This window comes from Lepidochelys kempii, chromosome 12 (assembly GCF_965140285.1).
Source record: "Lepidochelys kempii isolate rLepKem1 chromosome 12, rLepKem1.hap1, whole genome shotgun sequence".
NCBI classification, from domain to species: Eukaryota; Metazoa; Chordata; order Testudines; family Cheloniidae; genus Lepidochelys; species Lepidochelys kempii.
The window spans coordinates 4,540,592-4,564,107 of NC_136391.1; the positions used below are offsets into that span (position 1 = coordinate 4,540,592).

At 51.4% G+C, this 23,516-nt stretch overlaps 1 protein-coding gene across 2 annotated transcripts in view; it reads right to left on the reverse strand.

The window, feature by feature from the left end:
• The window catches only part of ST3GAL2 (ST3 beta-galactoside alpha-2,3-sialyltransferase 2), a 114,296-nt gene extending 90,921 nt beyond the window's left edge, over positions 1 to 23,375 (reverse strand). The window contains exon 1 of one of the 2 annotated variants that reach the window (XM_073307195.2): positions 23,227 to 23,375. The gene's annotated coding sequence lies outside the window, so the exon portion shown is untranslated. Of the gene's footprint in view, positions 1 to 22,667; positions 22,800 to 23,226 lie in introns of those variants that run through there. The other variant, XM_073307196.2, reaches the window with a different exon arrangement.
• Between the last annotated feature and the right edge of the window lie 141 nt (positions 23,376 to 23,516).

Below are 23,516 nucleotides of genomic sequence, written 5' to 3' on the forward strand. Positions count from 1 at the left end.
GACAACACAATGAAATTCAGCAAAGACAAATGGAAGGTGCTATAGGTAGGGAAGAAAAAACAAATGTACAAATACAGAATGAGGAAAAATGGCTTGGCAGCAAAATTGCTTAGAAGGATCTTGGAGTTGTGATGGATCACAATCGCATCGTGAGTCAGCAATGTGATGCTGCTACTGCTGCAAAATAAAAAAAAGCAAATGCCATTTTAGGTTGCATTAACAGAGGCATAACATGCAAGTCACGGGAGGTGATAGAACTGCTCTATTCAGCGCTGTTTAGGCCTCTGCTGGAGGACTGTGTCCAGTTTTGGTCACCAATGTATAGAAAGGATCCAGAGAAACTAGAAAGGATCTGGAGGTGAGCGACAAAGATGATCAAAGGGATGGAATACAAGTTATATGAGCAAAGGCTGAAGGAACTGGGTATGTTTAGTCTGGAGATTAAGGGGGGGGATATGATAGTGGTCTTCAAATACTTGAAAGGCTGCCATAAAAAAAGATGGAGAAAACTTGTTCTTTTGCCACAGAGGGCAGGACAAGAGGCAATGGGTTCAAACTACAGCACAGCAGATTTAGATTAAATTTTAGGAATAACTTCCTAACTGGAAGAACAATAGGACAATGGAACAGAGGCCTAGGCAGGTTGTGGGAGCTCCTCCACTGGAGGTTTTCAAAAGGCGGCTGGATGGCCATCTGTCTTGGATGGTTTAAATCCAACAAATCCTGCATCTTGGTAGGGGGTTAGACTAGATGACTCTTGAGGTGCCTTCTAACCCTATGATACTAAGTTTCATTGCTCCTACAAAACCCCAGAACTTAACTGCACATTGCATCATCTGCTGCATCTTATCTATCAGCTATAGCTACATACATACATATATATGCAGATCCGGAGCATTCTGGTCACAGCCAGCCAAGGGGAAGGGCTCTGTTTTCTATTACTTTGGGTATGTCTACGCTACAAAATTAGGTCAAATTTATAGAAGTCGGTTTTGTAGAAAGCGTTTTTATACAGTCAATTGTGTGTGTCCCCACACAAATGCTCTAAGTGCATGTAGTCAGCGGAGTGTGTCCACAGTACCACAGCAACCGTCGACTTCTGGAGCGTTGCACCACAGTACCCGCAGTCTCCGCCACCCATTTGAATTCTGGGTAGAAATCCCAGTGCTTGATGGGGCTAAAACATTGTTGCGGGTGGTTCTGGGTACATATCGTCAGGCCCCCCTTCCCTCCCTCCTTCCGTGAAAGCGAGGGCAGACAATCGTTTTGCGCCTTTTTTCTTGAGTTACCTGTGCAGACGCCATACTACGGCAAGCATGGAGCCTGCTCAGATCACTTTGGAAATTGGGAGCACATTAAACCCCACACATTATCCAGCAGTATATGCAGCACCAGAACCTGGCAAAGTGATACCGGGCGAGTAGGCGACGTCAGTGCGGTGACGAGAGTGATGAGAACATGGAAGAGACTTCTCTCAAAAAATGAGCCCTGGCAATGTGGGCATCATGATGCTAATGGGGCAGGTTCATGCCATGGAATGCCGATTCTGGGCTCGGGAAACAAGCACAGACTGGTGGGACCGCATAGTGTTGCGGGTCTGGGACAATTCCCAGTGGCTGCGAAACTTTCGCATGCATAAGGGCACTTTCATGGAACTTTGTGACTTGCTTTCCCCTGCCCTAAGGAGCAAGAATACCAAGATGAGAGCAGCCCTCACAGTTGAGAGGCGAGTGGCAATAGCCCTGTGCAAGCTTGCAACGCCAGACAGCTACCGGTCAGTCGGGAATCAATTTGGAGTGGGCAAATCTACTGTGGGGGCTGCTGTGATGCAAGTAGCCAAAGAAATCAAAGATCTGCTGATATCAAGGGTAGTGACCCCAGGAAATGTGCAGGTCATAGTGGATGGCTTTGCAGCAATGGGATTCCCTAACTGTGGTGGGTTCATAGACGGAATCATATCCCTATCTTGGCACTGGAGCACCAAGCCGGCGAGTACATAAACCACAAGGGGTACTTTTCAATAGTGCTGCAAGCACTTGTGGATCACAAGGGACATTTCACCAACATCAATGTGGGATGGCTGGGAAAGGTACATGACACTCGCATCTTCAGGAACTCTGGTCTGTTTCAAAAGCTGCAGGAAGGGACTTTCTTCCCAGACCAGAAAATAACTGTTGGGGATGTTGAAATGCCTATAGTTATCTTTGGGGACCCAGCCTACCCCTTAATGCCTGGCTCATGATGCCGTACACAGGCAGCCTGGACAGTAGTCAGGAGCTGTTCAACTACAGGCTGAGCAAGTGCAGAATGGTGATAGAATGTGCATTTTGACGTTTAAAAGCACGCTGGCGCAGTTTACTGACTCGCTTAGACCTCAGCGAAACCAATATTCCCACTGTTATTACTGCTTGCTGTGCGCTCCACAATATCTGTGAGAGTAAGGGGGAGAAGTTTAGGGTGGGGTGGGAGGTTGAGGCAAATCGCCTGGCTGCTGGTTTCACACAGCCAGACACCAGGGCGGTTACAAGAGCACAGGAGGGCGCGGTGCGCATCAGAGAAGCTTTGAAAACCAGCTTCATGACTGGGCAGGCTACGGTGTGAAAGTTCTGTTGGTTTCTCCTTGATGAAACCCCCCACCACTTGGTTCACTCTACTTCCCTGTAAGCTAACCACCTTCCCCTCCTCCCTTCGATTACCGCTTTCAGAGGCAATAAAGTCATTGTTGCTTCACATTTATGCATTCTTTATTAATTCATCACACAAATAGGGGGATAACTACCAAGGTAGTCCAGGAGGGGTGGAGGAGGAGGGAAGGACAAGGCCACACAGCACTTTAAAAGTTTAAAACTTTAAAACTTATTGAATGCCAGCCTTCTGTTGCTTCGGCAATCCTCTGGGGTGGAGTGGCTGGGTGGCCGGAGGCCCCCACCACCGCGTTCTTGGGTGTCTGGGTGAGGAGGCTATGGAACTTGGGGAGGAGGGCGGTTGGTTACACAGGGGCTGTAGCGGCGGTCTGTGCTCCTGATGCCTTTCCTGCAGCTCAACCATATGCTGGAGCATATTAGTTTGATCCTCCAGCAGCCTCAGCATTGAATTCTGCCTCCTCTCATCACGCTGTCGCCACCTTTCAGCTTCAGCCCTCTCTTCAGCCCGCCACTTACTCTCTTCAGCCCGCCACCTCTCCTCCCGGTCATTTTGTGCTTTCCTGCACTCTGACATTGTCTGCCTCCACGTATTCATCTGTGCTCTGTCAGTGTGGGAGGACACCATGAGCTCAGAGAACATTTCATCGCAAGTGCGTTTTTTTCACCTTCTAATCTTCGCTAGCCTCTGGGAAGGAGAAGATCCTGTGATCATTGAAACACATGCAGCTGGTGGAGAAAAAAAAGGGACAGTGGTATTTGAACAGACACATTTTATAGAACAATGGGTACACGCTTTCACAGTAAACCTTGCTGTTAACATTACATACATAGCACATGTGCTTTTTTTCCAAGGTTGCATTTTGCCTCCCCGCAGCGTGCGGCTAGCCCCTCACCCTTCCCCGTGGCTAACAGCGGAGAACATTTCTGTTCAGCTACAGGCAAACAGCCCAGCAGGAATGGGCACCTCTGAATGTCCCCTTAAGAAAAGCACCCTATTTCAACCAGGTGACCATGAATGATATCACTCTCCTGAGGATAACACAGAGAGATAAAGAACGGATGTTGTTTGAATGCCAGCAAACATACACTGCAATGCTTTGTTCTACAATGATTCCCGAGTATGTGCTACTGGCCTGGAGTGGTAAAGTGTCCTACCATGGTGGATGGAATAAGGGCTGCCCTCCCCAGAAACCTTTTGCAAAGGCTTTGGGAGTACATCCAGGAGAGCCATGAATGCCAGGGCAAATGAATCATTAAACATGCTTGCTTTTAAACTATGTATAGTATTTTAAAAGGTACACTCACCGGAGGTCCCTTCTCCACCTGCCGGGTCCGGGAGGCAGGCTTGGGTGAGTTTGGAGGGTACTGACTCCAAGTCCAGGGTGAGAAACAGTTCCTGGCTGTCGGGAAAACCAGTTTCTCTGCTTGCTTGCTTTGAGCTATCTTCCTCGTCCACAAAACCTGCTTCCGTGTTGCCTCCATCTCCATTGAAGGAGTCAAATACACAGCTGGGGTAGTGGTGGCTGAACCCCCTAAAATGGCATGCAGCTCATCATAGAAGTGGCATGTTTTAGGCTCTGACCCGAAGCGGCCGTTCGCCTCTCTGGTTTTCTGGTAGGCTCGCCTCAGCTCCTTAAGTTTCATGTGGCACTGCTTCGGGTCCCTGTTATGGCCTCTGTCCTTCATGCTCTGGGAGATTTTGACAAACTTTTTGGCATTTCGAAAACTGGAACGGAGTTCTGATAGCACGGATTCCTCCCCCCATACAGCGATCAGATCCCGTACCTCCCGTTCGATCCATGCTGGAGCTCTTTTGTGATTCCGGGACTTCATCATGGTCACCTCTGCTGATGAGCTCTGCATGGTCACCTGCAGCTTGCCACAGTGGCCAAACAGGAAATTGAAATTCAAAAGTTCGCAGGCCTTTTCCTGTCTACCTGGCCAGTGCATCTGAGTTGAGAGTGCTGTCCAGAGCGGTCACAATGGAGCACTCTGGGATAGCTCCGGGAGGCCAATACCGTCTAATTGTGTCCACAGTACCCCAAATTCAACCCGGCAAGGCCGATTTCAGCGCTAATCCCCTTGTTGGGAGTGGAGTAAGGGGATCGATTTTAAGAGCCTTTTAAGTCAAAAAAAAAGGGCTTCATTGTGTGGACGGGTGCAGGGTTAAATCGATTTAACGCTGCTAAATTCGACCTCAACTCCTAGTGTAGACTAAGGCTTTGAGACTGTTTCGATGTCTCCTAGACTGAATAAAGCCAGCTTGGAAGAAACTGGACTGGTCTAGAATTGGTGTTTTATTTTAACTTTCCAGCTGGAATACCTGCCCACCACCCTATACAGGGCCATGGACTCCAATCCCAATCCAGATTGGGCACTCAGTTATCCCTCCCTCTTCATGTAACACCACAGTTTAATAAGATTAGGTTTTATATGGCAGGTAAATTATGTAACAAATAACCCAGTGTTATAGGAGGTAACAAGTCAACTATTGTGACAGCAGAAACTATATAGACAGCTGTGTCATTCTTTATACATACACATAGCAACAGCTCGCCACAGCCAAGAGTTAGGGGATGTGCCAGAGACAACAAGCCAGGACCATAGGGGTAGCCCCTGGTATCTGCAGACAGAGGCAGAGGCGTCCCCCCAGAGCCTATTCCATTCTTCAATTTCTCCCCAGAGCCGTTAGAGGTAGGAATGAGCAGTCCCAGATCACATAGTTGCGTTCTAGGGGTCTGACTTCACTGCACAGTGTTCTGTTGCGTGAGAACAGCCCCACTGTGAACCCCACGAATCCCGGCGTGGATGCCACAGCTTGAGTGTGGAGCTAGGACTTTTAGGGGCCTAGCCCATGATTCTTTGCAGCAGGCTGAGCTGCTCTGATTTTTCCCAGTGCATTGTGGGACAATTTGTCTGTCCTTTCTGGGCACAGGGAGGGGGGGAATTCTGGGAAGGCACTGGAAGACTAGGGCGCTCGCCGGTGTCCACACTGCAGAGTGGTCACATTAGCAGCTGAAGAGTTGCGCTCACTTAGCTTACTACCCCTGCCAAGACAGCCACCGCACTCAAACGGAGGGGCTGTGTCTGCGGACGGGACTCAGGTTATAACTCTGCAGTGAAGACAAGCCTGAGACAGGAAGTGGATGCTGTGTCAGACTTCATTCTCCCCATGATGATCAATTCCCTTTTCTCCTTTGGTGCCGGCTGTGCTTGGCAGGACTGGGGGCTACCTAATTAGGGCCTGCTAAGCTCCCCATTCATTCTTCATCACAAGACCCTGCATGATCTGTGCAGGCAGCTACAGAGCAATGCGTAAGGGGGTGGGGGGAGAGAAAGAGTTATAGTAAAATCCCATCATGTGACAGATCAGCAATGGCTCAGACAGCTCCCAGGCTAGGAAAAAACAGATATAGGTCACACTGGAGCAGAGACTCCCTCCCTCCCTGCCACGGCGAATACCTACAGCCGCTGGGATTCAGCTCTGTGGTGAACTGAATCTGAAGGGGCATCCGTACAAACAGGAGAAGGAACAGGTTTGTCATCAGTGAGTCATAAGGAACCCAGTCAGGAGAACAAGGACGGACTGACAGACAGACACACAGATGCTCCTACTGAGGATTTCTCAAGCAGCCTTGAGGGCAACCTCCCCTGCCCCCCATATAAACAACAGCAGGCTGGGTGAGCAGCGCCTGCCCCCTCTCAGTGGTTCACACTCTGAGTCGGACAGACAGGAAAACAAGAGAATAGACCCCCCAGCCCTAGAAAACGGTGACTGCGCTGGCTTTACCTAGCCATTTTCAGAGGTCATGGCTGTTGCCTCTGCTGACTAAAATAGCTCCCTCCATGTCCCCAGTGATGGGAAACTGGCTAGATTTCAGAGGGAAGCCTCTGGACTGCAGGAAGCGCAACACAGGGGAACCCCTGGATTCACCCCAGTAGCATCAGGCAGCTCGGCACTGGTCTGACTCCAACCCCAGATACCAATAGGCACTACCTAAGTGGGGGGAGGTGGGGGGGGTAGTAGTTGGTCGCAGCACACACATGCGCCTCTCTCTGCTGGGGAACAAGGGACAGCCAATTCCTGCCATTGGGAGTTCACATGGTGGCAACTGACCAGCTAAGTCAGGGCTCCTGAACTCCCCCGTCACAGCTCCCTCGTGGTGCCCCTCATGGCACTGTTCGATTGTACGTCCCATTGGGCTAGGTCCAGCCTCGTGGGGGCAGGGAGCTCCAACCCCTTCCTCCCAGAGAGGATCCCACCACCCACATGCAAGCACAAAGCCTCGTGTCATGGGCTAGAGAAACTCGCCCCCATCCCCAACTTCTCACTGTCCTACAGGAATCCTCTGATGGCAAAGAGAACAAGAGCAGCATAGCCACTGGGAGCAAGTTACGCGTCTTGTAGTATCTTCTTGTCTAACCATCACTCCTAGACCCGAGAAGGGGTAGAATCTCACCAGACCACACTCTCAAAAGAAAGAACAGGAGCTAGCCTGAGACCCAGCTTCAATCATAAGAATGGCCATACTGGGTCAGACCAAAGGTCCACCTAGCCCAGCATCCTGTCTTCCAAAAGTGGCCAGTGCCAGGTGCTTCAGAGGGAATGACCAGAACAGGGAATCATCAAGTGATCCATCCCGTCGCTCATTCCCAGCTTCTGGCAAACAGAAGCTGCTCTGCCACAAGACTTCCTTAGGCAAGTCACTTAGTCTGTGCCTCAGCTTCCTCATCTGGGCAAGGGGGATAATAGCACGCTCCTCCTCCCAGGTAGGTTGTGAGGATACATGCTCTGAGGAGGTACAGATACTACAGTGAGTAGAGACTCATTGGAACTTCCTGCTGCAGACTCTGCAATGGGCAAGGTCTCAGCCCTCTGCAGCACAGAGCATGATGTGCTCCAGTCAACCCTGGCCAGAGGATGGCCCCCTGAGGAACACTGCCGGCTGGCAAGGTCAGAGCCACCCCTGCACTCTATCCCAGGGCACTTGTGTAGAACTGATCAATGAAATTGTTTTTAATTGTTCACTTTATTAATGTGACTTCATAAGTAAAGTTTTATGAATGAAACTACATTCATTCATAAAACCAGGTACCCGAATAACTGGCTAATTGAGTTTCACTTTCAATCCAATTACTGCTTAAATCGCTGAAACTTGCACTGCTTCAACATTGTAACTTCTGCTCACTGTTTGCCATTCCTTACACTTGTTCATACTGTAACTCAAACTCCATTTTAACTTGTCCCAAACTCCATTTTAAAATGTTCACCCCACTTTGTAAAAGCTTGCTGCAACTTTCATTTTTGCAAAACCCTGCTGTAATCTTATTAGCTTAGTTTAGATGTGTGAATGAGGTATGTATGGATGATGGAGTCAACCTCCAGCCCCAGCCTGTCCTGATGAAATAAAGTGTAAACACCAACGGCTGAAGATGCAGACAATAGCCCTGAGAAGCAAGAAGAGTCCACCCTAGAAAGAAAAGAACAAAGTACAGTTGAAGAAACATCAAAGCCAGGTCCTAGGCTGAAAGTCATGTCTGCAATTGACGGGTGATCAATCACACCGAACCCAGAGACAGCGTGACATAGCAAGACCTATAGACTCTGGATTCAAACTAAAGCCTACAAAAAGGATGGATGAGAGGGAAGACTTTGGAGGGTAACATTCTGCTGCCAACATGGAAGGGCATGCCACAAGCTACGAACCCAAGCAACAAACTCAAGCTACATTCAGGACTGGTAACTATACAGCAGCTGCAGAAAATTTGGTGTGCATGTGGGCGTATATATACACCTAGGTGTTAGATATTAGTTATTGGTCATAAATCAAATTGTTTTATAATAAATGTGACATCTTGTCTTGTCCCCTGAAACGATCCTGTGTAGTTTTGTCTGCATAACACTCAGCAGTAGCTGGATGTAGCAGACAGCCTGGCTGGAGGGTGCCAGTCAATCCCTCCCAACATCCACCCATGCTGCTAGACGGACTCTGCCAGCAGCCTTCCCTGAACACCAGAGCCAGGACCGCAGATCATTGGGGGTCTCGGCTCCATCTAGCGTGCCTAACAGATATTTGCTATAGAAGGTTAACCTGCAACTTCCCCTCCCCGGGATCCTAACCCTGAGCTGGGGAAAGGCCAACAGATGGGTGCAGGCACTGGGGGCGAGAGTCCAACACTGGAAGATCTGGCACAGACCCACACCGAGTCCCAGAAGGGCAAGGGCAACATACTTCACTTAAAGTCACTGTAAACAAAAAGCGCACCTTTAAGAGAGGGATTGAGCTGGGCATGCCAACATCTGGAGACTCCTCCAGCCAGCTGATCACTGGGAGAGTCACAGCTTCTTCATCCCTTGCAGGCTCTGGATCAGAGATGAGGGTGCCCCATGCTTTGCCGCCTGCCCGGCAGGCAGCATTTGCCAGGCCTTCCCCCGGCTGACAGGCAAGCTCAGGTCCAGCTACCCATGCAGGAGATCAGCTCTCCTAGGAGCCCCTTCTAAGGTCACTGGTCCAGTGCTTCAGCCATGGCCTGGTCTCCCAGGCCAGAGGAGTGAGCCGTGAGTTACTGGCTTTCCCACTGTGCTGCAGCCTGGGGCTCAGCAGGGCTGTGACATGGCCCAGGAACGACAGCTGCAAGTGGGTTGCCCTGCATCCAAAGGACAGATTTGGGGGTGTAAATAAGAGCTCAGCTGGCGTCAGTGGGGAAGGGGAGGAGCAGCTTGATGGGACTTGTCTGCCATCTTCCCACAAGCATCCATCAAGGAGGACTGGCTGACCAGGACCTGCAGCTGTTTCCAGGACCAGGCAGGAGAGTGCCAAGCACAGCAGCTCTCGCAGGTCCTGGCAGGACAGGGAGCATTTCATCTGCCTGGCTCAGACCTGGCCCCCCTGAGCACCCTCTGCACGCCAGATGGCGGTTGACCTGCCCTCCCCAGCTGAGGGCTGGCTGCAGGAATAGTGGTCACCGCTGTTGGGAGGGGTAAGAAAGGTGGCATCAGAACACCTTGACACTCTGTAGGAGACACCAACTACCAAGCTCTGCTGCCTATTGTTGGGTGGCCATGGGAAGACACACACACACACACCCGTCCCATGCAGCCAGGGCAGAGATACTGCCCCACCTCGCTGGCTGTAACAATTAGCAGATGCTTGAAGACCAGGAGACATCCCAAGCTGTGTCATAGGCCTTATACTGCTGTGCTCCAGAGGGAGGGGCCTGAGCCACTGGATAAGGAGGCTTCCTGCTTCAGCCCTGTTGTCAACATGAAGCTCCCAGGTGACACTGATTTGCTAGGATTTTGGGGGCACACAACATTGTGTTAGCTGCCAATGTAACTGCATTTGTTGGATCATATTAAAGAAGTTCTGTATTAAAATCACAAAGGAGTTTGATTCCCCATAGTTCAAATTCCAGGGTATTACTAATTAAGGGGTCTCTTGGTTTTTGGTACTGTTTCTCTCCCTCTATGTGTGAAACTTGCAAGCTGCTAATTGTGTTAGTACATTCTAAGACAGAGTCTGTTCTCAAAGCAATTCACAGAGAGAGACTCAAAGCAATACTCTAACAACAGAAACAGCACCCAGAGACTCCCCGCCCTTTTGTTGTATTAACAATTGTGATTAAAATAGAGATAGAGGATGTATGTGGATGGATGCTTGGTGTAGATAATAACTGAATGATCAGGGAGGTGCCAGCCTAAGAATCCAGTGTCCATCGGCTGAAGAAGGCATCAAGTGGAAATAACCAGAGGACCCCGCCCCCGGAGGGCAGACTGGAATCCACCCAACAGCCTCAAGAATGGGAGAACCAAAGAACAAGATAACATCTTGGAGCCGTCAGGAATGTGCTATCTGCTGATTGATTCAGCAACAGCATGATGAAGCAATTCCCATAGACTGCCATAGGAAGAAATTCCTATAAAAATAGACTATAAAAAGTGAGAACTTTGGGGTCTGATTCTGCAAACCAACTTCCAGGAGCATCAGATGAGCATCTGACAGGCCCTGCTCCCTCCTCATGTCCAGGCCACCTGGCCAGTGGCTTGGCATGAGCAACTCTAAGGCTGGTAACTATGATAACAACCTTGCAGAACCTGTGTGTGTGGGTGTGTATATGAATGAATGTGTGAATAAATATGAGATTGAATGGAATGTTATAGCTATAACTAACTGCTTACTATGATTCTTTCTGTATTCACAATAAATGTGGTATTTTGCCTTTTTCCCTTTAATAAGATCCTGCTGGTTTTTATTTTATTGGTACAACACATTGGCCCACTAGGGGGCAGTCAACACTGCTCGCTGGCCACACCTCTTCCTCTAGGGACTAGAAGAGTGAGCAGCGCAGGGCTATTCCACTGGGCCCACACCAGTTTTGCAGCCCTCCTGCCTCTAGACAGCTAGGGCCATAGCTCCAGTCCTCTGACCAGAAGAGATGTGATACCAGTGCTACCGAGATCAGCCAGCAGGAGGCAGTGTGAGAAGCCATCAACTCATGCCGCTTCCCCATTCCTTAACATATAGATCTCCACTAGGAACGTGTGGCAAGGTCTGTCCCTACGAATTTCCTCTAACTGCAAGCTCAGCTGGGAAAAGTGAGTGGGAGCTCATGCAGAATAACCGAACAAACAGTGATGGGGAAGGGTACGAAAAGGAGACAGAGGGAATTAGTCCAAACAAAGAGGCCTCAAGGATCATGTTATGATCATGCTGGTAAACAAGAGAAATGTGGGACCAAAAATCAATGGCCCAAAACTGGTGTGTCAGAAATTAGGCCTAATGGGTGGCAAAATAAGGGGATGGGCTATTCCACCCACCTCTCCCTTTTGGGGTCCTTAAAAAAAAAAAAAAGGGACTGGTTTGGGGGGAAGCTGCCTACTTTGACACTGGCTGGCTGCAAGACGACAGAAGGGGAAGGAGCGCACTTCCAGGGCTGTCACCCCCAGTCTCCTGGAACCCTGGATCTTCTTCATCCTAATCCTGAGAGATGTCCAACCAGAGCAGGCCAGAGAGAGAGGGAGCCAGAGGACAAATAGGGTTTAGCCAGAGCCGGTGGAGGTTGCAACCACCACCTGGTATGTGAGACGTTAACACAGACACCTCCTCCCAGCGTGTCCTTTTCCTTCCCCACCTTGTTTCTTCTCTTTCCTGTTGCCTTCAGTCTAATAAGAGTTGGGCTTAGCCAACCAAGACTGTAATTTTGCAACACTGCTGTAAGCCTGTGACCAGAAAGCTGATAAAAGCAATGCCCTAAACAGTCCAATACCTGGACAAGTTTGCCAGGTCTGTGTGTGGCTGATCTGCCCATGGGCTGAACCTGTGTTTCTCCAGCAGCCAGGTTGCAAACGAGAGTCAACCCCAGAGATAGAAGCTGCATTTTCTTTCCTTCATTGTTCTTTCCTTTCCCTTTGCATGTGTGTGTTTGTCTTGCAGGAAATGGGATCAGACTTTATCCAGCCCATCTCAACTCAACTTTTTCTCTTTCCCCAAAAAGACAGTTATTATCATCTTTGAAATCACCTAAGATGGTCAAACGAGGGGTTTTTTCCTTCTAAAGACTCTCTCCAGCTAAAAGAAACAAGGGAAGATGTTAAAATGGAAGCCTGACTTAATACCTTACATTGCAAACGCTTTGTTTTTCCTTTTTCAGTATCTAATAAGAACGGTCACACTGGGTCAGACGAAAGGTCCATCTAGCCCAGTATTCTGTCTTCCGGTAGCCAGTGCCAGGTTAAATGGATGTTTAATGGTGCATTCGCCTTATAAGCAGGCTGGCGTCTCTGGATACCAAACCTCATTTAAAGCTGTTTGACATTGCCTACTTGCCTCTTTGGGTCTTTTATTGCATCTCGATTAATACAAGTGAGCCCAGAGAGCAGGTCCAGGATTAGAGTTCATAAAAGGGAGGGACTGGTGGTTTGTACGGGTGTCTGGCTTCCAAGGGGAAGTCTGAAAGGAAAGCAAATGCCTGCTCGAACCAGGGGCTGCTTCGGGAGAGCCGAACATCACACAACTTGCAGTGCATGATGGGAAGCAGAGCCAAGGCAGAGTGACGGCTGTATTGCCAACCCCAAATGTTCAAAAATCACGAGACTGGCTTTAAAAATCCAGAGATTATGTACAAATAATAGATTTGGGGTTCTTTTTATTTACCTTTTGAGCCATTAGCTTCAAAATGTGACCTCTTTCTCCCCAGCCACAAGGGCTAGAGACTTACTTTTTCTTTCAGAAGGACAGCTGAACTCATCACATCCCCACCTTGACTCCAGGAGCTGGGGCTTTACAGAGAACAATAATTACCCTGAGACTCATGATAAAATCCTGTGAGTTGGCAGCACAGTGACTGGCTGCTCTCTGGAGCGTTGGCGCTGGCTGAATTAGGAAGATAGCTGAGCAGCAGCTCCAAGGACCATGCGGGCCGACTCCCTGCTGGCTAGACTGCAGGACCGGAGCCCAACACCTGGCCTTGGTCCCAGGAGTTGGAGATCCTGGGTCCTTGGAGTGCCTGCCCCCATGACAATGCTGTGCCCTGCAGATCTCAAGGGCCATCTCATGAGAGCCCCAGGTGGCAAAGGACGGGTCCCTAGCCACTGAAGGACCAATGTCTGACCTAGTTGGAGTCAGTAGCCAAGCTCCCCCTCAATTTCAGGAAGGCAGGATCAATCCGCAGGGATTGCTCAGGGGGCAAAGCGAATACTGCCTGCACGTCATCAATAGGGAACAGCAGAGGGGTGGGGTCAGGGGAGCTCCCAGTGCTACCCCGGCATCAGGCACTTCCACAGATGGCCCTGGGAGAGAAGCCCATTGGTGCCAAGATGAGGGACATGCCAGCTTGAAATCCCTATGGTGCAGAGCAGTAAATACTGCCTCCCCCAGGTGTTCCATGCTCCACAGAGACAAACTGCAAGGGGAAAAGCTGCAGTCAGGTGGGAGGTCTGGACAGGCTAGACTGCCTGAGAGCAAGAGGGGGGAGCAGTGGGAGAGTACAGAGATACACTGGGTTATCTCCTGTTTGAAGCACTTCTTGGACATGGAGATTCAGTGTCTGCAAAGCCCTCCAGGACTTCCTGTTTGACAGATAAGAAAATGGAGGCGCATGCAGGTGAAGCAATTCACCAGGGTTGGCAGCACAGCAGGGAGTAAAACTCCAGCTCCTGGCCCCCAGGCGCTATCCTGCACCCCATGCCAGGATGCCACATGCGCCCCAGACGCACTCCCCTAATGATACGTCTGGTGGTCTCATTTGCACCAGCTGGGGATCTGACCTCAAGGGGGGCATGATCCAGATGTTAGGGAGCTAGCTTGGGACCTGGGGGGGCTATGGCTCCCAACTCCTTGCTCTGCCACCATGATGTTCCCCTCTGGTATTGTCTGGACTGATGATCTGCTAGGCCACTCCAATCCTTGACTCTGGGAGCCAGCCTTACCCTGCTCTGCTGTGAGAACCCCCACTCCTGGGCTGTTCACGCACAGCCTCTGGCATGTAAGCTGCTCCCAGCTACTTGCAGCCAAATGACATTAACCAATATCTCCGGTCCCAGACACAACCCTAGGAACCTCCGTCTGCAGTGTCCAGTTATGCCCACTGGAGGCTGCAAGCTTACATGAGTTCGTCAATTTAACAAAGAAATTGATATGTACCAGGCTTGTTATCCCAAGGGGAGACTCTTGACACGCTTCAAACCAAACGCACTGCTTCAGGTAGGATAAACAAACAGATTTATTAATTATAAAGATAGATTTTAAGTGATTATAAATCAAAGCATAAGTCAGAGTGGTTACCAAAATAAAATAAAATATAAGCATGTGGTCTAAACTCTCAACCCTATTAGGCTGGGCAGCAACTAGATTAAGCAGTTTTTCTCACCCCACTGGATATTGCAGTCCTTAATATACAGGTTTGTTCCTTAAACCTGGGCCAGTCTCCTGTGTTGGAGTCTTGTCTTCTTCTCAGTGTCTTGGTTGCTTGCACCATAGGTGGGGTCAGGAGAAGGGCCCAGTATGTGTCCACTCTGTCTGTTTTATACCCTCAGTCCATGTGCCTGTAGAACACTAGTCCAGGCACATGTGGGGGGCATTGGTGAGTCTCTCCCAGCAAGGTTGAGTAATTCCCCTGGTGTGGCCTCGTGCAGGTGAGTCATTGTACTGTAGCTCCCTTGCTGGACAATGGCTGTTGATGGTTGTTTGACACCCCGCCCGAGCATTGGTACTTTCCTTGCTGTTGCCTCTGGGGAGCTAATATCTGGCTGATCCCCAATTTACAGCATGCTTTACAACACAATTCTCATAACGCCATATGCACCAACGATACACATATATGGATAGAGAAATGACTTTCAGCAGATCATCACCTTTCCCGATACATATAAACCATGCCTTGTAAGGTAAGACCGTGATTATATGAAAATGAGGAATATGGGGGTTACAGTGCACTTCCCCGGGTATAGAATGTCACAGCCATACATTTCCTGTGGGACCTTGGGCAAGTCTTAGTTTCTCTGTGCCTCAGATCCCCAGCCTAGAGATGAAGAACTGAGGTACAAAGTTTAAATGGCCCCCTTTTTTATAACCGTGCTCTAAAACAACATTAATAAAACTCAGAGCAGGTCACGTAAAAGAATCTCACTGTAATGACGAGTAACTTGTTAATTTCAGTTCCCAATGAATCTTCTTAAGACTATTAAATACAGCACCTTTACACAAGGATTGGAAGTCATCCCTTTGACTGGGGGGGGAGGGAGGAGGGAAATAGACTATGGCGCAAAAAAACCCAAAACAAATCACACCATGCTGAGTTACTCAAATTTCCGTTTGGCAATTCCACCAAGCAATTCCCCACTCCTTCCCCAACATCACATCTATAACAGACTCCTCCTAAACTGACAGGAAGTTAGGTTGTTTCCAAGCACCGCGTATTTAGTTCCATTGTCTGGAGTAGGAAGAGTTAATGAACCAACTGATTGTGCTCCAGTTTTCACAAACCAACTGATTGTGCTCCAGTTTTCACAACAGTTCATGTCATTACTTTACAGTGAGCCCTTATGTTTGCCAGGCTATAATTTGCTTTGCTTTTGTTCTGTTCAAATATAGCACGTGGGTGAAATAAGTCTTCATATGTAATCAGACTTCCTTCTCTTAAGGATATAGAATCATAGAATATGAGGGTTGGAAGGGACCTCAGGAGGTCATCTAGTCCAACCCCCTGCTCAAAGCAGGGCCAATCCCCAATTTTTGCCCCAGATCCCTAAACAGCCCCCTCAAGGATTGAGCTCACAACCCTGGATTTAGCAGGCCAATGCTCAAACCACTGAGATATCCCTTCCCCACTGTCTCACGCTTACCTAAGATACTGAAAAGGGGAAAGGGTATTTGAGACTAAGAGGGTGCTCATATAACCGCAGGCTGTGTTGTTATCCACAAGGATTCATAGTGAAGATGGAACAAAATGTTCCATAAAGGCTGAGTTAAGAGGAATTTATGTGTTTAAACGAGTGAGATTTGATTTTAAATACTGATCTTAAGTCAAGTTTTTAAAACTTCTGTTACAGTGGTTCTCAGATGTTCAGGCTGCAATGCTATATCACTTGAAATTGCCCTCTTCTGTTAATTTCCTCTGAAGCATCTAGCACTGGCCACACAGAAGACAGGATACCAGGCTAGATGGACCATTAATCTGACCCATTCTGGCCATTCTTATGTTCTTCTATATCTTCTTCCTTCCAACCCCACCCCAAATGGCTGAGCCCAATCACACAACTACAGTGGTCATGTAGTAGACTGGCAAAGCATGGACTGCATAGGGCATTCCAGAGGCCTCTATTGGCTGGTTCACTAAAGGTCAGCAGCCTACTACTGCCACCAGCTAGCCTAGCTACTCCTGTAGCTCAAGCAGGAGCTGCTCATACTGTGCTGCTGAAGGTCCTCGGTTTTAAACCTACCTCCCACCCAGGGTGGCCCATTGTACTTGGTTAGAAGAAACTCACATTGGAGTGTACCAATGAGACAAGGTGAAGATAGCCCTGTCTGCTTGGCTTCATTTGCTCATTCCCAATTGTGGGATGGTGCCAGTCCTTCCTGGGAGCAAGGATTTATACCTAATGTGCCCCTTGCAACCTCCACCCCTCCGATTCCCTGCAGATCCCATGGCAGCACAGGCTCTCCCTCACATGTCTGCATGCGACAGAAATTGCAGTCAAGCAGGGGGAGGTTTAGGGCTCAATTGCTGAAGCCTCCAAGAGCCCACAAGACTAGCCTGGGCTGGATGACAGCTAACAGCAATACGGGCCAAACTCTGCTCACCTGAGCACTCCACTATAGTGAATGGCATTGCAGTATCCCTGTGGCATTGAGCACTGCACAGTGACAGCCCAGAGAACCTATGGCCTAACTAGACAAGTCAAAGCATGGGAAAGGAACTTGAGGCACAGGGAGACAGGTCACTGGCCAAGCCGGGAATAGAACCCAGATCTCCTGACTCCCAGTCCAGTGCTTTTATCCACTGAAACACAGCGCCTCTCTGGGGATGAGGGTCAAGTAGGATCTGGCCCTTAATGTGGCAAGAAGAGGCATTTTGGGCGCTCTGGCAGTAGCAAGCCAGGGTGAACAAGCCGTGCGTCTCTGGAGAGCTCCACAGGCTGCTGCCTCAGACCTAGACCCATTTGCTTCAATGAGCTCTGCCTGGGACAGCCATGACACAGTCTCTTCACCCAGCTGCAGAGGAGGGTGGATTAGTGCTCAAGTGAGGAGTGAGCTGGGAAGGAGCCACAGTCTGCAGGTATGTGAGCAATACAATCCCTGCCTTCATGAGATCAGGGAGAAGAAGGCCTCGGCATCTGGCAAGCTTCCTGGAGCAGCTGAAATACTGATCCTTCCCCAAGGAGGCTGCCAGGGCCAAGACCATTTTAATTTAGTCCAGGGGCAATTTGTTGGGATGCAGGAGCATGCTCCAGGCTAGGATCAAGGGGTTTGGAGAGTGGAAGGGGGATCAGGGCTGGGGCAGGAGAAGGGGGTTGGGGCATGGAGAGAGGCTCGGGGTGCAGGCTCCGGGCAGCACTTACTTCAAGCGGCTCCTGGAAGCAGCAGCATGTCCCCACTTGGGCTCCTACACGGAGCCACAGCCAGGCAGCTCTGCACACTGCCCCATCCGCAGGTACCACCCCTGCAGCTGCCATTTGCTGCAGTTCCTGGCCAATGAGAGCTGCGGTGGCAACACTTGGGGCGGGGGCAGGGTGCAGAGCGGAACCCCCTGGCTGCCTCTACCCATAGGAGCCAGAGTGGGGCCATGCCGCTGCTTCTGGAAGCCACATGGAAAAGCCCCCGACCCTGCTTCCCAACTGGAGTGGGGCAAGCCACAGACCCTGCTCCCCAGCAAGAGCTCAAGGGCCGGCTTAAAACGGCTGGCGGGCTTGGTCCGTAGTTTGCCCACCCCTGAGCTAGCTACAGAGAGATCAGGCCTTCTTCTAGAAGCAGCTAAGTGAAAACTGAGCCAAGCCTCATCCATCTCCGTCATTCAGAACCTGTGGGTGGCAGCAACACTGACGAGCATCATGTCCATTTTCTCAGCGCTGCTGGCAGGCTAGCTATTTGCTGTGACATTGGACCCAAGAGGGAGGCTGGGCAGGTTAGAAGACAGCTCCTCGCCGCAGCAGCACCCAGGATGCTGAGAAAGGGGTACAAAGCAGAGCACGCCACAGCGGCCGAGAAACTCTGGTGCGTGAGGGATAGGGGCCTGGACGGAGTGCGACACCTACAGCATTTTACCCTGGCCGCCAGTGAGCAAGCATTTGAGAAGAGCTGCTAAAGCAAGGGGAGAAATAAAGATCTCCCTCCAGGAGCTGGACGCTTCCCACAAAAAGTGAGTCCAAGGATCTAGGATAAAAATTAAGCCATGATCCCCACCTTCAAAATAGCACGGCTGTTGTGTAACTCGACTGGAAGCGTGAAAGTCCAGTGTGCCACGCCCCCACCAGGGCCACACTGGATCTCCAGCTTCCTGAGGTCAGGACAGCTACAGTCTGGGAAGGGATTAAGAAACAGGATTCAAATGCCCCCAACTTCCATAGAAACAGAAAGCCACGCGGCCATTTCGGAGGTCACAGGGGCTAGAGAAATACTCTAGCGAGCTCTGTAGCCATGGGGCACCTACCAAGTGAGATGTAGCGCGAGGGGGTCACAAACTGGTATCGTGGTGTTCTTCAGCTAGCACACATGGCCTTTGGTAGGGGCAAATCCTGGACAATGCCCCCCGAACGGGACGGGAGGATGCTCAGCAAACACAGGATAGGGCCCCTGCCTCATGCACCATAGACTAAATGCATGCAAGCTTAGCAGCTCTACTCCATCACGTCATCCTTCCCACACGCTCCCTCCCCTTGCCCTGAACAGGGCCCGATTACAGAGATGTGTGTGAATAGCTTCCCCAGTCACAATCCTCCTCCGCCTGCCTGCTTTGTTCAGTCTCTGTGTCTCCTGCATGACATTAGGGACAGAATGGGCCAGGTAGCAATAGCATCAGCCAGGTTTGCCATCTGCACCAATGGGGAAGGGAATCAGCACAAAGCAGGGACACCGAGCAGGGACAGTGACTGACGCGCAGTCTGCCGGGAGGCTCCACCGGCTCTGTTCTGCCCTCACTTCCCAGCCACACCACGAGTGCTAGGATTTCCCCCATCATGCAGGCTATTCCTGCACTCACACAGGCTCCCAGGAGCTCTTAGCCAGCAAGCTAAAGCTTTGGCAGGGGGAGAGGAAGATGTCAGGCTGAAGGGGAAAGCAAGTCACAGCTTCATGCAGGGGGACTTCCAACCTGCCTGCCAGCCACACTCCAGGCTGGAGGAGTTCAAGGGCAGTGTATTCCACTGACTAATCAGGATCACACGCCATCTGTAGAGATCTCTCTGCAGCCTGCCAGGGCTGACGCTGGAAGCTCTGGATTCACTCAGAAGCAATGGGAAAGGACCAGCTATCCCAAGTCTAATTTAAAATTTTATTTTGGAGCCCTGGGAGTGACTCTGAAGGGAGGGTGGGAATGGATGAACCGTGATCCGAGGAAACAGGGCTGGGGAGGAGAGTAGCCTTGTTGAGCTGAGCACACAGGATACTGATCAATTTTAGATATATTTCCTCACTGGTTTTATCTTCACTCTCTCTGAAGCACACACAGGAAGGGACACTCCTACTGGCTTTGCTGCCCATTGCTAGGAACTGCCTTTACAACAGGGGAAGAAACGCTCCTCCTTCCATGGGTGAACAGTCAAAGCATGGAAACACTTGTCTTATGGGTACCTTCTCCTAAAACAGGGAGCAAGTCAGGGGACTCGTGAGAACTACTTCCCACCTTCTTCACCACTGCACATTCTCTTTGTAGGCGGATGTTTAGATGCCTCTCTGGGAAGCATGTTCTCCCAGTGTAGTGGTTTTATTAGCGGTTAGGTGTCAGGTGGTGATTTACCTGCACAATGCGTGCCTCTGCTCTGAATAGTAGTGCAGGAAAGGAAGAGTTATTTGCATTTCTTTAATTATCTGACTTGTAGCAGCCCCTGAAGGTAACCAATCCGGATGCGCTTGTGCTCAGTATGGTACAAACCAATAAGAGCCTCTGGCATCAAATCTCATTTTAAAAGTCACTTTACTGGCACACTGGACCATTTTAAAAAAATGCACGTCCCATTATTCTACCATAATGCCCCCAAATCCACTACAGCTTAAGCTAGCAACACTGCAGCATTTGGTGTCATTACCGCAAAATGGGAACTTCCATAGGACAGTAGCATGTAGGGTGCGACCCCCCCACTCCCCCACCTCTGGGAATAAGCAGGACTAGCAGGCAGGAAGGAGACCTGATCGCTGGTCTCAGATTTCATTTAAAACACATCAAGGTCAGTTTTTGACGCACTCAGTGACTCGACGGCAAACGTGCCGTGCTCACAAGGAAAGACGCTTTTCCCCAACTGCTGGCACCGCAAGCTCAGAGCACCCAAGGCACACGCAACCCAGCCCCACTCTACTACCCCCTGCCTGGTCACCATCCCCAGCAACGCGACCTCTGCAGAGAGAAGGGGCCGTTCTGGTCTGCTGCTGACGCACCAGACAGAAGAGCTAGACTCGCCTGCAGGGCTCGGGAGTCAATGTGGCTGGTGTAAGAACTCTTAGGTCATTAAAGCAAGCAGCTCTGGTGGTTACCACTAGACAAGCAGCCCCAAGGGGCAGTGTACCCAAATATATACACATCAGCTGAAGAACTGGGCTCAGCAGACAAAGCATTCTGCTAAATAGCTGGAGGACAACCTGGGCTACCACCTAGTCCTAACTGCAGCTGACGGGCTGTGTGATCTCCCAGGTGCCTCAGCTCCCCCTGCAGGGGAACAGGCCTGTTCCCCTCTTAGTTCTCAAGAACCGAGGATCAGGTACCCTGGAAGGCTACAGAAAAGCATCACCTGCTTTCCCAGTGGAGGGTTCTTCCATGCACATGACTCCCGTAGGGCAAAAAGGGAGGTCAGTGCACACAGAGACCCTGCAGGATGGGGCCCAAGGTCAGGAGCCCCCCAGACCATACTGAGCGCAAGGAAAACGCAACAGTGGAGCAAGAGGACAGGAAGCAGCAGGCCACACGCTGGCCTATGTGGTACTCACTTAGCCCTAGCAGAAGGGAGGAAGAGTTGACATTATAGGGGTCATGAAGCACTCTCAGAGGGGATGGCTTATTCAGAGCCTCAGGTTGGACATACCTAGAGAACCCAACCCCCAGAGGTCCACATGCCGACATGGCCAATTCAGCCATTCATCCTTCTGGAGAATGGAGCTGAACCCTATTGGCTTTACAGCTTCAAGACTTTTTTGGAACCTGCCTAGTAGAAGTCCTGTCTCCTGTGTATGGACATTAAGAGTCCAGTTAACAGGAGAAGACCCTGTGAAGAAGGGGTACCACTTGCTGGGTGCCACAGCTGCGGACTTTCAAGTTGTACCCATTTTTTTAATGTTGGTCACCCAGCATTGAGAGCTCATTTCCATTCTGCGCTGTACAACAAGAGAACATCAATTACAGAATCTCGCCTGGCCTGGACTAGGCATATGCCAGGAAAAACCCAGCTTGACTTTGAGATCCCAGACTTGAGTTAGCAAAGGGCTGGGGAGAAGCCAAAATTAATTTTCACTTCAGAACTGAGAAGACAGGATACCAATGTCACTGAGAGGCACTCAGGATCTCATGACCCAGGAGTCTGTTGGCGGGTTTTTAGAGCAGTTCGATTCTGGAGAAACTCACAGCAAGCATCCCATGGAAGTGCTAGGAAAAGAAGGGGTTTGTCCCTAAATCTTTGCTCGAGAGTCCCTTTCTTCCTACTGCTAGTGCATGCCATCCACCACCCGAGAGGAGCCGGGGCATATACCATCAGTCAGTTCATGAAGTACTTGGAGACACTTCATGATGGAAGGCCCTCTAATTCGGCCATAAGGCCCAGGCTCTTGCCCTCTGCTAGACATCTAGTGCCCACGCCACAATGCACAAAGGCCAGGAGCCATATGGCACTGGGAGGGCAAAAGGAGAGAAAACGCTAGGTTTGCTGAACATCTTGGCAAATAATCCAAAACAAACCAGCCCACCCGTAGCGTACCTCCAGCAAGGTGCTAGAGACAGTCACAACCCGCACCAGGTGCCCAGTTAAAGCCCGCTGGCCTGTAGGGCTTTCTCCACCCCACAGCACAGCTCCCCTTCCTTTCCTCCCCACACGCCTGGGGAGGAGCGATTCTCACCAAGCCGCAGCTGCCCGTGCTACCTTCTTATTTCAGACCCTGAGCAGAGAGTCGCTAGGCGCTGACCCCAGCAGGTTTCAAGGCACCCTGACTCCACCTTCAGCGCACCCTCGGCTCATCTCCGGAGGAAAGACCGACCGGGCCGGTACCAAAAAGCCACAAAGCAATCCCGACGTGCTACCCCAGGGCTCCCTCTCGGGCCCAGGACACGGCTTGGCCCCAAATGCCACAACACATACGCAACCCAAGGCAGCCACCCTCTGAACCGTACCTTTCGATCAAGGCAGAGTCCCGCTGACAGCCGCCAGGGCGGTCTGTAACTCAGGCTGCGGCCACGGGGCCGCTTCGCTCGCCCCTACCCGGGGAAGGCGCCCAAAGCCGGCGGCGCGGCGGGGAAGGGCAGACCGCGGCAGCGGCCGGCGCCGGCGCCGCTCCGACCCACTACCCCGCAGGGCCGGCCCCGGGTGCGAACCCCGCGCCGCAGGCTGAGGAACCGCGCGGCTAACGGGCCGCGGGCACGCCGGGAAAGCCCGCGGTTGCGGTTGCGGGCAGCCCGCCCGGCGGCCCGAGGGGGCGGGCGGGAAATCCCCCCCCCAAGACACAGCAACGCCCCTCAGCGCCGCTGCCACCCCGCGCCCCGCCCGGGGACCCCGGCAGCGAGCCCGCCTGGCAGCCTGGAGAGCCCGCGGGAAGCGGCTGCTGTCCCTGCCGCCGCGGGGGCCGGGCTCGGGGGACAGCCCGCCGGTGCGCGGCTGGCCAGCGGCCGGTGAGCGGGGCCCGCAGCCCCCCGCGCCCCCCGCAGCCCCCCGCGCGCGCGGCAGCATCGGCACCTGGCTCGGCTCCGCTCCGCTCCGGGCGCCCCTCGGCGCTGCTGCGGGACCGCCGGGGACGGGCGCCTCGATCGCTCCCGGCCGGCAGCTGCTGCCCTTCTACCCGCCCACCCGCGGCAGCCCCACTTCAGTTCACGGGGGCTCCTCGCCCGCCGCGGGCAGAGATTTCGGAGGGAGGGGGGGGCGGTCCCAGGCGACGCTGGGAGTTGTAGTCCACGCGGGGCCCAACAGCCCCCGGCAGCCGCAGCGCTTCTGAGGGAAGAAAACTACAGCTCCCATGATGCGCTGCG